Below are 16,278 nucleotides of genomic sequence, written 5' to 3' on the forward strand. Positions count from 1 at the left end.
ATTTCAATATACAAAATGAATGTACATCAAATTACTAAAAGAAACTACACAAATATTGTTAAATAATCTTACCTAGAAGTCATTCTGTTCACCAAAACCAGACCCCCCAAAAACAAAAAAACTTCATTAAAAAATCATGAATGACAAAATCCTAGAGGAATAATATCAAAAGACAAGTAAATTGAGAAAAATAAGAGCAACTATTATCACCAGCAATATGCCAGTGTCCAAATCCTCTGAAAAAACGACCCTCAAAAGAAAAATGGGCAAATATGTAAACTAGTATAATGAGAACATCTTTCTTTTCCTTAATTGGTAAAGACTCAAAATTTAATAACTCACTGTGTTAATGAGGATGATATAAAGATACGGGTGTTCTCACATATTGCTGGTGGCAATGTGCATGACAGTGTAACTTAAATAGAGGAAAATTTGGAAGCATCTATCAAAATTACAAATGTACATATTTTTTTACCTTCAGGTACACTTGCACACAGACACAACTGTATGCACAAGGTCATTCACGGCAACATTGTTTATACTCGCCAAGTTAGCAAACCAAATGTTCTCTAGTTTGTGAATATCCTATGATGAAAATGGGTTGCTTTCAAAATAAGAAAAAACCCAGTAACTATTTTGAGATACACAAACACATCACACACACATTTACTCACACTAAGGAAAGCAGACCACTGGAGAATGGAAGTGCAAGAATAGTCTGATAGCTGCATTTGCGGACAGTAAGCATGCCCAGTCCTCTTAGTGATATAGAAGTGAAAGAAATGGCTTTCATTGAAGAAACTGATGTGGGATATAGCTTCCTAAAAAAAAATTCAGCTACTAACCCAGTCCATTTGTATCTAGGTCAAAAACTTTTTCAAGTCTTTGAAAATGTATGAGGTCTGAAAAATATAAATATATTGAAACTAAAGCATGAAAACTACATTTAAGTAAAATGAATTAATAAATGCCTATACAATTTTTCATGTCAATTAGACAATAATTTAACTCAACTTCATATTTAGGTACAATAATATTTAATTGATACATAAGTTCATTTCAACATGTTGACTTCAGTGCAGGCCTGGGTTTCCAAAAGAAAAAGGACCTAAAGATCTTTAAAAATGCTCTGAGACTTAATTCAATGAAAAGGTCTTAAGATATATAAGTTTAAGATAGATATTTAATTTTAAGATATATAGATACTTTAAAAATAATAATAAGGTAGAAACAATCTAAGTGTCCATCAACAGTGAATGGATAAACAAAATGCAATATATACATACAATGGAGTATTATTCAGTCATAAGAAGAGATGAATCTCAAAAACTATGCTAAGTGAAATAAGCCAGACACAAAAAAACAAGTATTACAAGATTTTACTTACATGAAATATTTAGATAGGCAAATTAATAGAGACACAAAGAGATCAGAGATTACCAGGGTCTTGGTAGAAGGGAGAATGGGCAGTTATTACTTAATGAGTAAAGAGGTTCTCTTTGGAGTGATGAAAAGGGTTTGGAAAATAGTGATGACTGCACAACATTGTGAATGTAATGTAATGTAATTAATGCCACCAGATTGTACACTTAAAGATGGGATATAATAAAAAAATAAAAAATTGTTTCAGAAGGAGTGTATGGGAAGTGGTTTATAACATTATAAAATGAATGCCATTTTAAAAGATAATTAATTTGTATTTACCTAGCTGATGAACTCACTTCTCTACCTGATTCTAAAATGTCCTAAAATGCTTCCGACAGTTTGTATCTGAAGCATGTCAATTCTGAGAGAGTCCAATTAAGTTTTTATTTTATTTCCTCCAGTTTTATAACAGGCTTAACTAACAACAACGATAGAAAATACGTTCCACTTGATGATAAGACAGAATTTTTTTTGTTTTTGCTGTGAATACTAACATACACATACTCATAAGCACATGTTAATTCACAAATGTATTAATTTTACTAGGCTGTTAGAGAAATGAAGTTATATAAAACATACAGCGATGAGATTGTGTGTGTATGCATGTGTGTAAACTATTTAACTCAATGTCCAGCACAGAATAAGTACTTAGTACTACATAGTTGTATATGGAGAACATATACTATAAATAGAACTCTGTTTAGATCTACATTAATCTCAAAAAGTAGTGTGCAGAATCAGGATAAAACTTTATAAATACTTTATTTTAGACTATGTCAATCTCCTAAATCCTCTTTTACATTCTTTGTCCAGATTAACAGCTACTATGAAATGTCAATCTCTTCATTATAAATTCAACTACTGAAAAATACTTTTAAAAACTAAGATCTGAAACAGTCTTTTTTTTTTTCAATAAAATCATAACTGGAAAAGTTTAGATATCTAGAATCTTCTGTATTCCATTAATAACATAGCAAATCACACCCACAAAAAGCTAATATTACGAAGTTCCTACAAACAAATGCCTATACCTCCTTCATCTTTATCACTCTATAATATTATAGAATGAGAAATCTGCTTCAGAGTAGAAGTTTCCAAATGCAAAGAAAGATTTGGTTATCACTGTATTAGGAGAGAGAAGATAAGGATAACATTAGTTAAAGAAAATTTTCAACAACGGAGTCACAAAAAATAAACATTCAGCTCGACCTTTATCAAAGATCCAATTAAATTAGAATACTGTTCCCTAGGCATTCTGTCTAAACAAGTTTTTCTATATTGCAATTTAATTATAGAAAATATCTGCACAGGGCACCTGGGTGGCTCAGTTGGTTAAGCGACTGCCTTCGGCTCAGGTCATGATCCTGGAGTCCCGGGATCGAGTCCCCACATCGGGCTCCCTGCTCAGCAGGGAGTCTGCTTCTCCCTCTGACCCTCCCCCCCTCATGCTTTCTCTATCTCATTCTCTCTCAAATAAATAAAATCTTTAAAAAAAAAAAAAAAAAAAGGAAAGTATCTGCATAATATTTTCCAAACATTCTATTTCCTAAGAGATTACCTTTTCAGTAATGCCCACTTAGCCATTTGGTTACCATTCTTTACTGATACTTGAAGGCAACTATGATTTTAGTAGTCAACCTTAATTAGTTAGAAAAAGATTTGAAATTTTACAAATTATTCCTGGCTTCCAATTTATACTCTATTAATCTTCTCAGGCTGCTATAACAAGATAGCATACACTGGGTGGCTTAAACAACAGAAATTTATTTCTCACAGTTTTAGACACTGGACGTCCAAGATCAAACTGCTGACGAATTTGGCTCTTGCTGAGAGCTCTCTTCCTGGCTTATAGTATGTCCTAACTCTTGTGTCAGATAGAGCTCTGGTCTCTTCCTATCTTTATACTAATTATAATTCTTATACTTCTGATGCTATGAAGTATGTAGCAACAGAAGGCTATATACATAATAGCCCATTATGAAGGCTCCACTCTCCTGCCCTCATCTAAACTTTACCTCCCAAAAGCTCCACCTCCTAATACCATCATATTAGAAGTTGGGGTTGCAACAACTGAATTTTGGGGAACACAAACATTCAGTCCATAGCATATATTTTTCAATTGTATTTAATTTGAAGTCAACACAGACCCTTAAACGTATTTTTGAAATATCATCTCATTATAAAACGTGTCACTCTGCATAATTTTCTTGAATATTTTAGTGTCCTCATATACTGGTGTGCATTAGACTCACATGGGGGAGCCTGCGCAACATAAAAATGAGATCAACCCAAACATATGAGTATAGATATAAGTTAATGAAAACAATTAACCTGGATTTTCTACAGATGAAAACTATTGGCAGAAAAAAACTTCCTATACAGTGCTCGCTTCGGCGGCACATATACTAAAAAAACTTCCTATACAAATAATCTAAGGAGGATATTGGTAAGTTAAAAAGAAAAACTCTTTAATCCAACTCCTTTGCAAATTCATAACTAATTCTTGATTATTAGTCCCCTGATCTCTTTTGGGAAATCTAATGTAATCTTCAAGTCATATCCATCAAATATTAATGGCTCACTGTAATCATACATCTGTTTATAAAAATCAGGAATGTATAATTTTAGGAATAGGATTCATCATCAGGATGAGATGAGGCTCTTAGAAAAGTAGTGACAATTAAATATCCATGAAGGGATTTTTGTAATATTCTGCTTTATGTGCACATATACTGTCTCATGCTGCCTGTTGCCACAATTCAGAAACTTGTTAGCAAAGAGTAAGGCAGGAGTTAAAGAAAGTTCATAATAATGAACTATAGAACAGATTTATATGAAGAAAGATAGTAAATGCCAGAACTATTCATTCCAAAAGACTAAGGTTGGAAAACTGAAATAACTGTAAACAAAGAAGACATGGAAAAGGTAAACATGGGTATTTACTGAATCCTAGATACCTAAAACATAAATCTAGAAAACAGTGTATTCTTTGAAAGTATATTACTATGCTTCACAGATGAAGCAAGCAGCCTGCCAACTACAAGCAAAATAGTTTCAAGAAAAATTTAGGTTAATTTACATATTCTAGATAAGCATCAAATTATGAAAGAAAGTTAAAAGGTATTTAGGTCACATCCCTATTTTATGGCATTTAAAATCATGCCAAATGTCTCATAGGCAACACTTTCAAAGTAAAAAAAAAAAAAATAAACTACTTATACTTTCCAGTCTTACACTGGAAATAATTTAGATCATTTTTAATGTTTTAAGTGATCTAATATATTTTAGATATAAGATACATAAAATGCACATATATATTATACATACATATTTCAGAAAACCACTGTCAGTAAAACTTTCGTTAGATGAGGTAATTAGCATTCCCCATTAGACGAAGAGTGCAGATGGAGTATGGTCACAGAAGCCAAGATACTTGTTATCTACCTTAGTTGTTCTTTGTTTTTTCAGGAAGACTGGACTTGTGCCATTGCAAAGTATTTAATTCTCTATCAGACCCTGGTGGTCATGCTTCCAAGTATAACGTGGTCCATTAATACAGAGTAGAGTAAAAGTATGAACTATTACATGATTGCACAAACATGTCTTGATGCCTTACTGGTATTTATAGCTTCTCTCAACTGTGTGGTTGACTGGAGATGGTCAGTCCTTATTATTCAAACCTGGGTCACTGGCAGTTTTCCTCTTACTCATCTTCTGGGAAAACCCTGTGTGGCACAGTTAGAAGAAATGGTAATGCACTCAAATTTCTTTCTGTAACTTATCTTAAGACATAAGAATTCTGAATGGCATTTGGCCTAATCCCAGCCATTTTATTCCACATTGATTTTGCCTTTCCTGGGGCTTTTTTTCATTTCAAAATCTGTACCAAAAAATCACCTCCAGATCAAACCCTGAAATGCCAATATTCCTGGACCTTCTTTTTGAATCAGGTTCTTGAACATTTCGTAATTTTTCAAAACATCAACTGATTATAATTTTTATGCTTTATTTTAAGACCATTTTCTCATTTTTACTCTTTTGAGTCTCTGTGATTTTATAAATAGTGCCCTTATTATGGTCTGCTTCTGGCTTTCCTCACAGACTTTGCCCAGAGTCCCGGAGTAGAGCAGCCTATTTTTGTGCTCTCTCGAGGAGGCTTGTTCCCCAGCCCTCCCTTATTGTGAGTTTGTTCCAGGCTGTCGGCTGCCTGATGTTTTGATGTCTCTCTCCATTAACTAACTCTTGCCTTTGAACCACTGAGCTTCAGTTTCTTGTTTCCTGCCTTCCTTGTTATAGCTCTTGGCTTACTGCTTCAGCCTGTATGTCAATAGAATCCTTGGCATCTTCCTGTGTCATTTCTTGCCTCTCCTTCTCCACAGATTGCTTTTCACCAATTTGATTTTCCAAAGACAGCCTATGAGCAGTTCAAAGTGCGGATTCTGTCTCTAGTCTCTTAGACTGGGCACATTTTAAATATTAGTATGAGGCAGCAAGGCTGACACACAAAAGTAAGTGACCACCTGTACTGTCTCACTGAGAAAGCACAAGGATTAAGTCCTGCCCAGGGTGCCTGAAATCCCAGTGATAGATTCATTTCTCCAATTTCAAAAATTTTAATATTTTCAGGAAAGCTTGTGCTAATTGCAAATACTCTCTTCTGCTACCCTTAGGATTTTCTATATATACTACTGTGGTACTTACTATATTATATATTCTCATATTGTATGATATATTACAATTAATTTTGTTTCTGTGCCCCCGTAAGTCTGTAAGCCATTTGCATAGGAATGGTATTCCAGTCCTTATATCTCAGTGTTTAGGGTGGCAAATGATGACACTGGTCTAAATACACAGTTGTTGAGCTGATAAACATAAAATATAGGTGGACAGATAACTATTAACTTCTAATGTATTTACTTTTTTTTCTTTTGGTATCCTCTACGCCCAACATGGGGCTCCAACTCACAACTGGGAGATCAAGAGTCACATGCTCTTCTGACTGGGCCACCCAAGCACCCATAGAGTTCTATTCTATGCATTTATTTTAACCGTAATACTAATAAGTGTCGGAGAACTGAGTCAGTTGCTACAACAGAAAATCCAAATAACAGTGGCTGAAACAACGTGGCAAATTCTTCTCCTGTAATGAGAATTCCATGGGAAGAACATTACTGGTATTGATTTGGAAGTTCAAGGACGTCATGTCTAAAATCTCAATAATACTCCTGGCCTTTCAAGGTTACAAAGTAGCTATTCCAGTTCCTGTCATCATGTGTACCTTCCACAAATAAGGAAGAAAGAAAGGGACAGAAGGAAGATAAAGTAACATCCGTATCAAGAAAGCAAAACCATCCCAGAAATTCCATCTCAGATTTCTGACTATATTTCACTAGACAGAATTATATGAGACTGTTTCTCATAACAACAAGAAGGATGAGAAAATGAAGGGCTTGTGTTTTTTTCTTCTTCTTTGTTAATTTTTTTGCCTGCAACGATAGTGGGACTCCATAAGTAAGAAGGAAAGAAGAAGAAATATGAAGTCACAGGAAATCTCTGTCAGAGAGGTACTGATGAGTATGAGTGCTAGGAGAGAGTCAATATAAATGAAAATACAAACATAAGAGAGTCCATGTAAATAAAAGCATATGAAAATCAACTGATGGCTGCTTCACCATCCTGCCCACTAATGGCTGACAGGAGTCAGGCATTTTGATTTATATGTTTTAAAGCCCTACTGAGGCATAAGCTTCATAGGAATCCTAATATAGTATCTCTATTTTTCATTCAGCCTCTTCATGGGCTTCATAAAGTTTTCCTGAGCACTTTCTATATATCTAGCACTGTGATACATTGAGTAAAATAACATAATTGCCTTCAAGCTGCCCACTTTGAACTAAACTTTTCAATAACAGAAGTGAGCACAGGGTCATGCAGGGTCCACTGAAGAGGCACCTAACTCAAATGGGGTGTGTGCTTGTGGAGTGGGAATTTAGTCAGAGGACTGCCACAAAAGGAGAAAGTGGAGCTCTCCAAATGGCGTGCAGAAGGATGTTACTGGCATAGAGTATTAGTGCATAAAGGCACAGGAAGGCAAACAAAATAAAAAATATTCTGGGATTTGTAAATTTTTTAAGGATGCAAAGCACAGAATTCAAAGGGAAAGGCAATGCTGTGAGAGAAATCAGAAGAGAGAGAAACAGGAACCAAAGGGTCTTTTTAGACAATGAGACACTAAATGAATTTAAACTGATATCAGTTTCATGCTTTAGGAAAATCTTCCTGGTCCCACAGTTTATTGGAAACAGACAACACTGGAAAGAGGGAATTCAGTTAAAGAACTATTCCAATTGTTCAAATGAAAAATATGAAGGCCCAGAGGAAAAAAAGGGAAAAAAGAGAGAAAGAGAGAGAGAGAGACTGACTCCATAGACATTAAACAAGTCGAAGTTAAAAAATACATTTACCAAAAATGCTGTTTGTGTGCATGTGTGCGTGGGGGGGGGGGGGTGATGGGCAGGCAGGAAAAACAAGTATAGAGTGGGGAAGAAATGAGGGCAAAAAAATAAGACAACTTCCATTTCTTCACTCGTTCACTGATTCAATAATGATGACTGAGCCAATTTTCCTAAAGATAGTGTATGTTTGGGGTAAGACATAATATACACACATGTTCATAGTAATGTCTATACATCTGACCCAAACATGAGGCAACCTCACCAAGAAAACAGTCATTCTGTCATAGAGAAACCTAACAACATACTCTTAAATCATGGTTGAACAGCCTACTTCCTAGAACAAATCTCAAGGACCTAGGGAATAATATGAAACATGAGATATTATTAAGCAAAAAACAGGCCTGATCAACACAATGTTTCCAGAGTGAGTTACTTAAGAACCTTCAAAATGACTTAGTCACGAAATGAGAAACTTACTACACTGGCACCTCTGTAGGAATTAAAAAATAAACTCTGATATCTAAAATATCAGATAAAAAGTCTTAAACCACAAGGAAAATGATGCAGGCTTCACAAGGCCAATCCAGACTTAAATAGAATAGCAAGGCACCCAGGAATAGATTATGGTCCCAGGTCCAGAGAAAACCAAGCCATGTGGTGAGCTGGAAGCATGCAACAGTTTCTAAAACTAGCATTCTATTATTCTGCCTTTATATTATGCATAAAGGTGCCTTAAGGTTCACTAACCCAATAGTTCTTGTCACTGTTGTTACCAGCTCAACCATGCTAATAACAAGGAATCTCTTAATGCACTGCCTGGTTTGGAAAAAAATGTATAGAAGAACAAATAGTGCCCAAAGTAATCCTGGCTTCCAGACGAGAGCAGCATCCATATTAAAGAATCCATCTCTTCTGTTTCAAAAGATTTGTTTCCTCTATGTTTGTGCATTGGAGACTATTTGATCTTAAGGACAATGAAATCAACAAATTAGCAGAAATGAGGATGATTAAAACAAATACATAGTATAGTGGTTGTGAGGTCACTTTAAGTCAAAAAGATGTCAATTAAAATCTTGGCTTTTGCAATTACCAGGTTTCTTAGCCTCCCTAAGCCTCATTAATAATATAGAAATAATTACACTTAGTTCACAGAATTATTGTGAGAAATAAATGCTTATGAAGCACCCAGCCCCAAATCTGGCATAAATTAGTCTTAAATAGATACTAACATAAAAGATGGATTAACAACATCTTTCAAGGAGAGTGATTTGTATTTCCCTTTTACAGGAGAAGAGACTGAGGCTCTGAGAGGGTCAGTGACTTGTTCAAGGTCACGATGCTAGTAAATATGAGAACCAGGATTCAAATGCAGATCTACTGTGGTAGATAGTAGACTGCTCTGATTTTTTTAATTCTACGTTTTAGAAGATATCCTTTCAAAAAGCCAGGACTTAATGTAAATACTGTGCTGATCTTATGGCTTCAGAATTAAATGAAAGAGGGAGCATACAGAAGAAAATAAAAGCAAAAGCAGTCTACTCCAAACAGTTCAGTACTTAGAACTTAGAACACAGAACCTGTAAGAAATAATTAAAACAATCAAGATAATTTATAGCCTGGAGAAGAGACAGTAGGAGGAAATATAATTGCAACCATCCAATTTACAGAAATGTAATTTAGAATATTATGCACACTTTCAGTTTGCAAGGATGGTTTAATTATTCCCAAAAAAACTAAAAATTAAATGTAACAAAAAATGACAGTTTTTTGTTGTCGGTTTTGAATAAGAATTTGTGGGGATGGGGGTAATTTCAGGGGATAGATGAGAGCTCTATTTGTAATTCATGGATGAATTACTATATTTATATTTGCAAGTTCTGTAGGTATAGGGGAGCTGCTTGTAAGGGAATATTAAAATCCGAATCACTTTTCACATGATGTAGATTCCAAAAACAAAATGTAATGTCTGAATTTTCATGTTTAATTATTAAAATACCCATGCATTTACCAAAAGGAAACTGTTCGTAGCAATTTTCCACTTAACAAAGTTATTACCAGCAAAGAATTTGTCTATGCTGTAAAAATTTCTCAGTATATAATTTCACACTTACTAAATGATGTATTATTTGCCACTATCTTGATCTGAAGAATTTTACAGATTAGGTATTTCCAAATTCTACTTTTAAGCTGACCACTGGCTCCAGATAATAACCATATATTAGGGCAAGAAAAAAACAATGCATATTTCTAGATAGTTACACACCATACTGATCAAATCAACCTAATATTAAAAAAGACCCCTCACCAACTAATAGCAAACATTTTAAAAAAACAATGTCTAAATTTCTCATAAATATATAATTACACAATCACACCAGGGGGCGCTCTTAACACTGAAATGATGGATGACATATTTTAAAACACATGGTGGTCTCAGTTGGCCAAAATGAGATTTTTTTCTAGGCATGTAGTACTTGCAACAAGTGCTTATCTCTTGAAAATGTTTGCTGCCAACACACACATTTTCTTTTACATCCAAAATGTTTGCGTTGTTAAGACTATCAAGTTAGTCTATCAAGTAAAACATTTTCTGCTGATAGGAAACATCTTATTTTAGAAACATTTGTCTATTTAGACTGGCATCTGTCTCTTATTCTTTCTGTGGTTATGCTGATTCTCAATAGTCAACAGAGTGCGTAAGAGTACATAAAACTTTAAAAATGGTTTCACTGCCCATTTTATTTTTTGTAAAATTTCTACCAGACCTTCAGCTCCTCCCCACCCTCACCCCCCCACACACACACCATAAAAAGGGGGTCATCTAAAACTGACACACACAGTGAAATTCTAATCTGGGCAATATGGGCCTTTTCTATATTTTCTCATTACCTGGTAAGAACTCTGTAGCCCAGATGCTCTCCTCAGAAAATTCAAGATTCAGATTCCTAAAAATATAATTAGAAAATCAGTGTGAGGCTTCAAGGAAATAGAAAAAGGCAAAAGGTAAGTTTGGGCTAGAAATCACCATTTACTACTCCATCAATAGTAAATATTTTTATACAAATGACATCTGATTAAGGAAACTTTAAGAAATAAAGTCAAAAGGAAAGAATCATAAAGTTTGTTAAAGAAGACATAGCTACCTGTCTTCCTACAGTGGTAGAGAAGGAGTTTGTAAACTTTTCTCAACCCATGTAGTTGAGATCACCCCCTTTTTTCTAGGCAGCTGCCTCCATGAGTCATCATCTACCTGTGCGTAAACTGAAACAGGAAAAGTTCTAACCAAGATTAACCGGGTATGAATAGAGAGCAGGTTGCTACCTAGGATGCGAGTTCAAGGAAACAATGGACCTACCTGCTGTTTACACCCTTACACCCTAAATGAAATTCATGAGGATACTAATGTCTCAAATCCTGTTGACAGAAACAAATTTTTCATTCTAGAACAAGAGTAGGGTTTAAAGTAAAAATACACCTGGAACAAAAGATGCATTTATTTATTACTTTAGATCAAAGTATACGTGAATGATGGGAAGTCCTACCTATGCAGAAGTAGATTTTAATACAATTTTTGACAATGTGGAAAGGAAAGAAGAAAAAAAGAACACAGGATGAAAAGAGGTCAGGCTATGGAGGAGAAAACCCTGCAGGAAGAGAATGTTAGCAGTCAGGTGACTACTGTTACCTGCGTTACTCCCTCTTGATCTTTGGAGTGAAACAAACAATTACTGAGAGGTTCACCAAGCCAAATGAAGCCCTGTTTGGTAAGAGGAACACCTGACCTGAACCAATCTAGCATATGGTAAAGCCACCTGAGTTTCCATCAATAGCAAAGTTAGAGAGAATGGTGTTTGGGGTTCCATGTGGTCCATTCTGTTAGAAACAGGCCCTGAGCCAGTTACTAGAAAACAGAGACAGTTTACTCCCCACTAGCACTGGAATGGTTGCCAGAAAGCCAAGTGACCTATAATTTAGATAAGGTCCTAATGCCACCTGAAGACAAGGATACTAAGCAAAAAATGGCAAATTTGTAAAACAGTTTTGATAAACTGGATGTTAGGTATGAGAAAACAGAAACAGTCAAGGATGACACAAAGGTTTTTTTAGCTGAGCAACTGAAAGGACGGGGCTGTCATTTAATGGGACTGGGAAACTGGGAAAAGCAGGTTATTGGAGGAAATAATTATTTTGACTTTGGATATGTGAATTTTGATAGGTCTATCAGACATATCCAGGAGGAGCAATACAAAGCAGTTAGCCAAATCAGCGCAGAGTTTAGAGACGGAGATCAAGCTCTTAACTACAAAACTGTGGGTTGTCCACTCACTGACTATATCTAAAGGCATGATATACTAGAGGAAGTGAGTACAGAGAGAGAGGACAGCCTGGAAGTTGGTAGACTCAGGTGGCTCCATCATCTGTGCCTCCTGGTAGTGCCTACCCCTGTATGATTTTCATTCCCTAGAGCGTGGGCAGGACCTGTAACTTGTTTCTAACTCAATATATGTGACAGGGTATATATGAATTATACTGTGATTACACTGTTACAGTATATAAGATTATAGAGCCCAATCTTGTTGTGGAGTTTCCCCCTAGCTAGCTTGCTTTTGTGAAGCAAGCAGCAATGCTGGGGAACACACTTGGCAGAGAACTGAGGGTGGCCTCTAAAAACTGAGGGAAGCCTCTAGCTGGCACCTTGTAAGGTCTCCAGCCTTCAGCCAACAAGAAAATGAAGCCCTCACTCTTACAGCCTCAAGGCAATAAATTCTGCCAACGATTTGAGTAAACTTGGAAATAAATCCTTCTCTAGTCAAGCATTCAGATGCTATCTCAAGCACCAGCTGACACCTTGACTGTAGTCTTACAGAAGACCTGCAAGAGCAAGTCTGAGCTATGTTCGGACTTCTCACCCAAAGAAACTGTGAGATAATAAATGTGTGTTGTTTTAAACCACTAATTTTGTAGTAATTTGTTATGCACCAAGAGAAAAGTAATGCAAGCCCTGAGTTACTACAACATTTTGAGGCCAGGGAAATATGAAAGAGCCAGGAAAAACAGACCAAATAAAAGAAGCCAGTGAGGTAGGAGGAAAACCAACAGAAAAGCATTTCTCCAAGAGGCTTATCACCAACTTCCTCAGAGAAATCTGAGACACAGCAAAGGGGCAGGTGATTCGGCTGACCTGCTGGAGGCTCACAGGTAATTACCATTGAAAGGGGACACAAGAAGCCAGGAGCTACCTCCATTCCAGCCTCTTTCTGAGGAGAAAAGGGTAAGAGGAACTGCTTAATAAATGAAATTCAGTTTTATTAGGCTCCCCGGAAGACCCAATTAATGCCAGAGTTGTGTTACTTCACTGTAAGGCTTTGAAAGTCGGTATTTCAAAACTGGCTAACACTTAATACTAATCAAAGTCAGCTCATTTTAATTACTAAGTAGCTCAAATAACCTATTTTTAAACTTTACATTGTTATTAGACATGCTTAGATTGGCTTGTAATTTATTTTTTTTAATCAATACAACCAAATCTAATGACCATGTATTATGTGCAAGGCCCTGAATTAACTAGCTATAACTCAAAGAAGCTGCCCTGATGCTTTCTGTACATGCATAATTTGTATGCAAGCTCATACTATTTATAAAGTACTGTCACACAATCAAAGGCTATGTTATGCCCTAATGTGATTAGTATTCAGCTTTTATCTAGATTTATCTATAGTGAGCATCCCATTTTCCTATAATGCTTTGAAAGCAATTTCTTCTCTATTTATTAATTCAAGAAGATGTATTGAGCACTTAGGTACACAGAGGGGCAAACTGGATAAAAAAGTATTCAAAATTCCTATTATATAAGAATACTATACAAAATGTGTCCCTTTTATGTCAATATACTTTACTTATGTATATGTCTATTTATCTACATTTACTCTGCCTACTATATATATACATACATAGTGTGTATATATGTGTGTGTGTGTATATATATAGTATGTATGTTTCTATCTATATACCCTATACATTTATAATATATTTGTCTATATACACTCTGCCTAACCCAGCAATACAACTCTGCCCCTTGCACCATCAGCTTTTCCCCAGGTTTTGCTCTGTCATCAAGGCTAAAAGATTAAATCACTATGTTCCAGTCTATTCAACTTAGCAGTCTTCATTATTCTCAGTAATGTCCTTGGCACTGTGGGGCAAGGGGAAGGATAAGACTAGATCATGGCATGAAGGAGTTTTCAACCTATTTTATTAGCAACAGCTTTCCTATTCTCCTTTTCTCTGCCTATCCTCACTTGAAATGTAAGCTTTTCCTTAGGAGAGACTCATACTAGCTTTTTACTAATATACCTTTTAGCATACAGTATGTGCTCAATAAGCATTATCTGGCTGATTCGCTACTTTCCAAAATGATTGAGGCGGCTTGCATGAAAATAGAAATATACACTTAGACAAGCAAATGTAAATATACTGTTAGATAAACACAAACTAGAGCCAAATAAAAAGGGCCTACATAATGTTTAAGCCATGGTTTTCACTCAATAATTTTTTTAATAAATTGGAGACAATAATTATTTTTTAAAATATTCATATATGACTATATTTAAAAATTAAATCTAGCTCTGTGCTTTCCCATAGCTATCACAAAGAGAGAAATATAGATTTGTGTAATCTTATTTCCAACAAAATGAAGTCTTTCATTTTATCAAAACAAAAACAAAAACAAACGTTTTTTCCCTGGGTGATAAATTCTAAGAATTCATTACAAGTATCATTAAAGCAAAAATCAGAGCACATATCTTCCTTAATGATCCTAAGATGGATAAATTGATTTGAAATTACTAAAATTAAGGTACTGGATTGATAAGACATACAGCTCCTTCCAGAATTTATACTGTGATTCTACTATCATTCTTTGTGTCATTGAGGCATATATCCATCAATATTTTTTTAAGACAATTTGGTCAGCATTTTCAAGACCAGAAAGAAAAGGCTGCTAAATGAACATAACTTTCCTGTACTTTCCAAAATGCACAATGTATTCACATAGTATTGACATTTCACATGAAAAACCTACTCAATATTAATACCTATTTTCCACTTCCCAAACTTCATTTTAATGTGCAATAGTACATGAAGTTATATAAGTGAGCAGCATTGTACTCTGCAAAACACTGAGAAAATGTAAATCAATAACTAACACTGTAAAGAAGGATAGTTATTTACCAGTGTTATATGAGTGAGAACAAACCATGACTCTACATAGGCCAAATACATAGCCTGCCAATACTACAGCAAGCTGCTGAAGCCATTATTCCTGATGAATGCAATCATTAGGCAGCCAGATTTTAAACCATGTGCCCATGCCCCCACAGGACCAGAGCTCACTGGACCTGGGATAGGCATCTAATCCAAGGGCAGTGAATCCATTAGGTTGGCTTGTGACAATAGATGAGGGCAGGTCCAATCACAGAAAAATTACTGGGGCCAATCTATTTCTTTCTCTTTGAATTTGAACTAAAAAATGCCAAGAAAATTAAACAGTGACAGAATTGAAGGTGACAGAGGAAAAAGAAAAAGGTATAGAAGTTATTTAGGAATACAGGTGCAGAGGGCAATAGAGTTGCCATGAAAGGTGTTTTGGCCCATGACAGGATCTAAGATGGTAGGTGGCCTCCAAAGAGCACTGACTGCAGTTCAATACAAATCAAACTGTATTCAAATAAGATATCCTTTATCCTTTTTTTTTCCAGCTTTACTAAGATATAATTGACATACAACACTGTGTAAGTTAAAGGTATACAAGGTGGTGCATTCATATACGTATGTACTGTAAAATAATTACCACAAAAAAGCCACTTAACACAACTATCACTTCACATAGTTAACACTTTATGTGTGTGTGGTGAGAACATCTGAGATCTACTCTCTGAGCAATTTTCAAGCATATGATACAGTATTATTAACTATAGTCACCATGCTGTATTTTAGATCTCGAGAACTTACTCATCTTCTGACTGGAAGTGTGAACCCCTGGACCACCATCACCCACTCCCCTCCCCGCATCCCACCAATCTACTCTATGTTTCTATAAGTTCATTTTTTTTTTTTTAGAATACACATATAAGTGAGATCATAACACGTTCTCTGACTTAACCAATTTAACATAATGCCCTCAATGGGATGCCTGGGTGGCTCAGTTGGTTAAGCGACTGCCTTCGGCTCAGGTCATGATCCTGGAGTCCCGGGATCGAGTCCCGCATCGGGCTCCCTGCTCAGCAGGGAGTCTGCTTCTCCCTCTGACCCTCCCCCCTCTCATGTGTGCACTCTCTCTCTCATTCACTCTCTCTCAAACAAATAAATAAATAAAATCTTTAAAAAAAAAAAAAAAAAA

At 35.6% G+C, this 16,278-nt stretch overlaps 1 protein-coding gene across 1 annotated transcript in view; it reads right to left on the reverse strand.

The window, feature by feature from the left end:
• COX7B2 (cytochrome c oxidase subunit 7B2) overlaps window positions 1-10,826 on the reverse strand; it is a 95,266-nt gene extending 84,440 nt beyond the window's left edge. The window contains exon 1 of the mRNA XM_036072257.1: window positions 10,770-10,826. The gene's annotated coding sequence lies outside the window, so the exon portion shown is untranslated. The remainder of the gene's footprint in view (window positions 1-10,769) is intronic.
• Between the last annotated feature and the right edge of the window lie 5,452 nt (window positions 10,827-16,278).

The sequence above is a fragment of the Halichoerus grypus genome, chromosome 3 (genome assembly GCF_964656455.1).
Source record: "Halichoerus grypus chromosome 3, mHalGry1.hap1.1, whole genome shotgun sequence".
NCBI classification, from domain to species: domain Eukaryota; kingdom Metazoa; phylum Chordata; class Mammalia; order Carnivora; family Phocidae; genus Halichoerus; species Halichoerus grypus.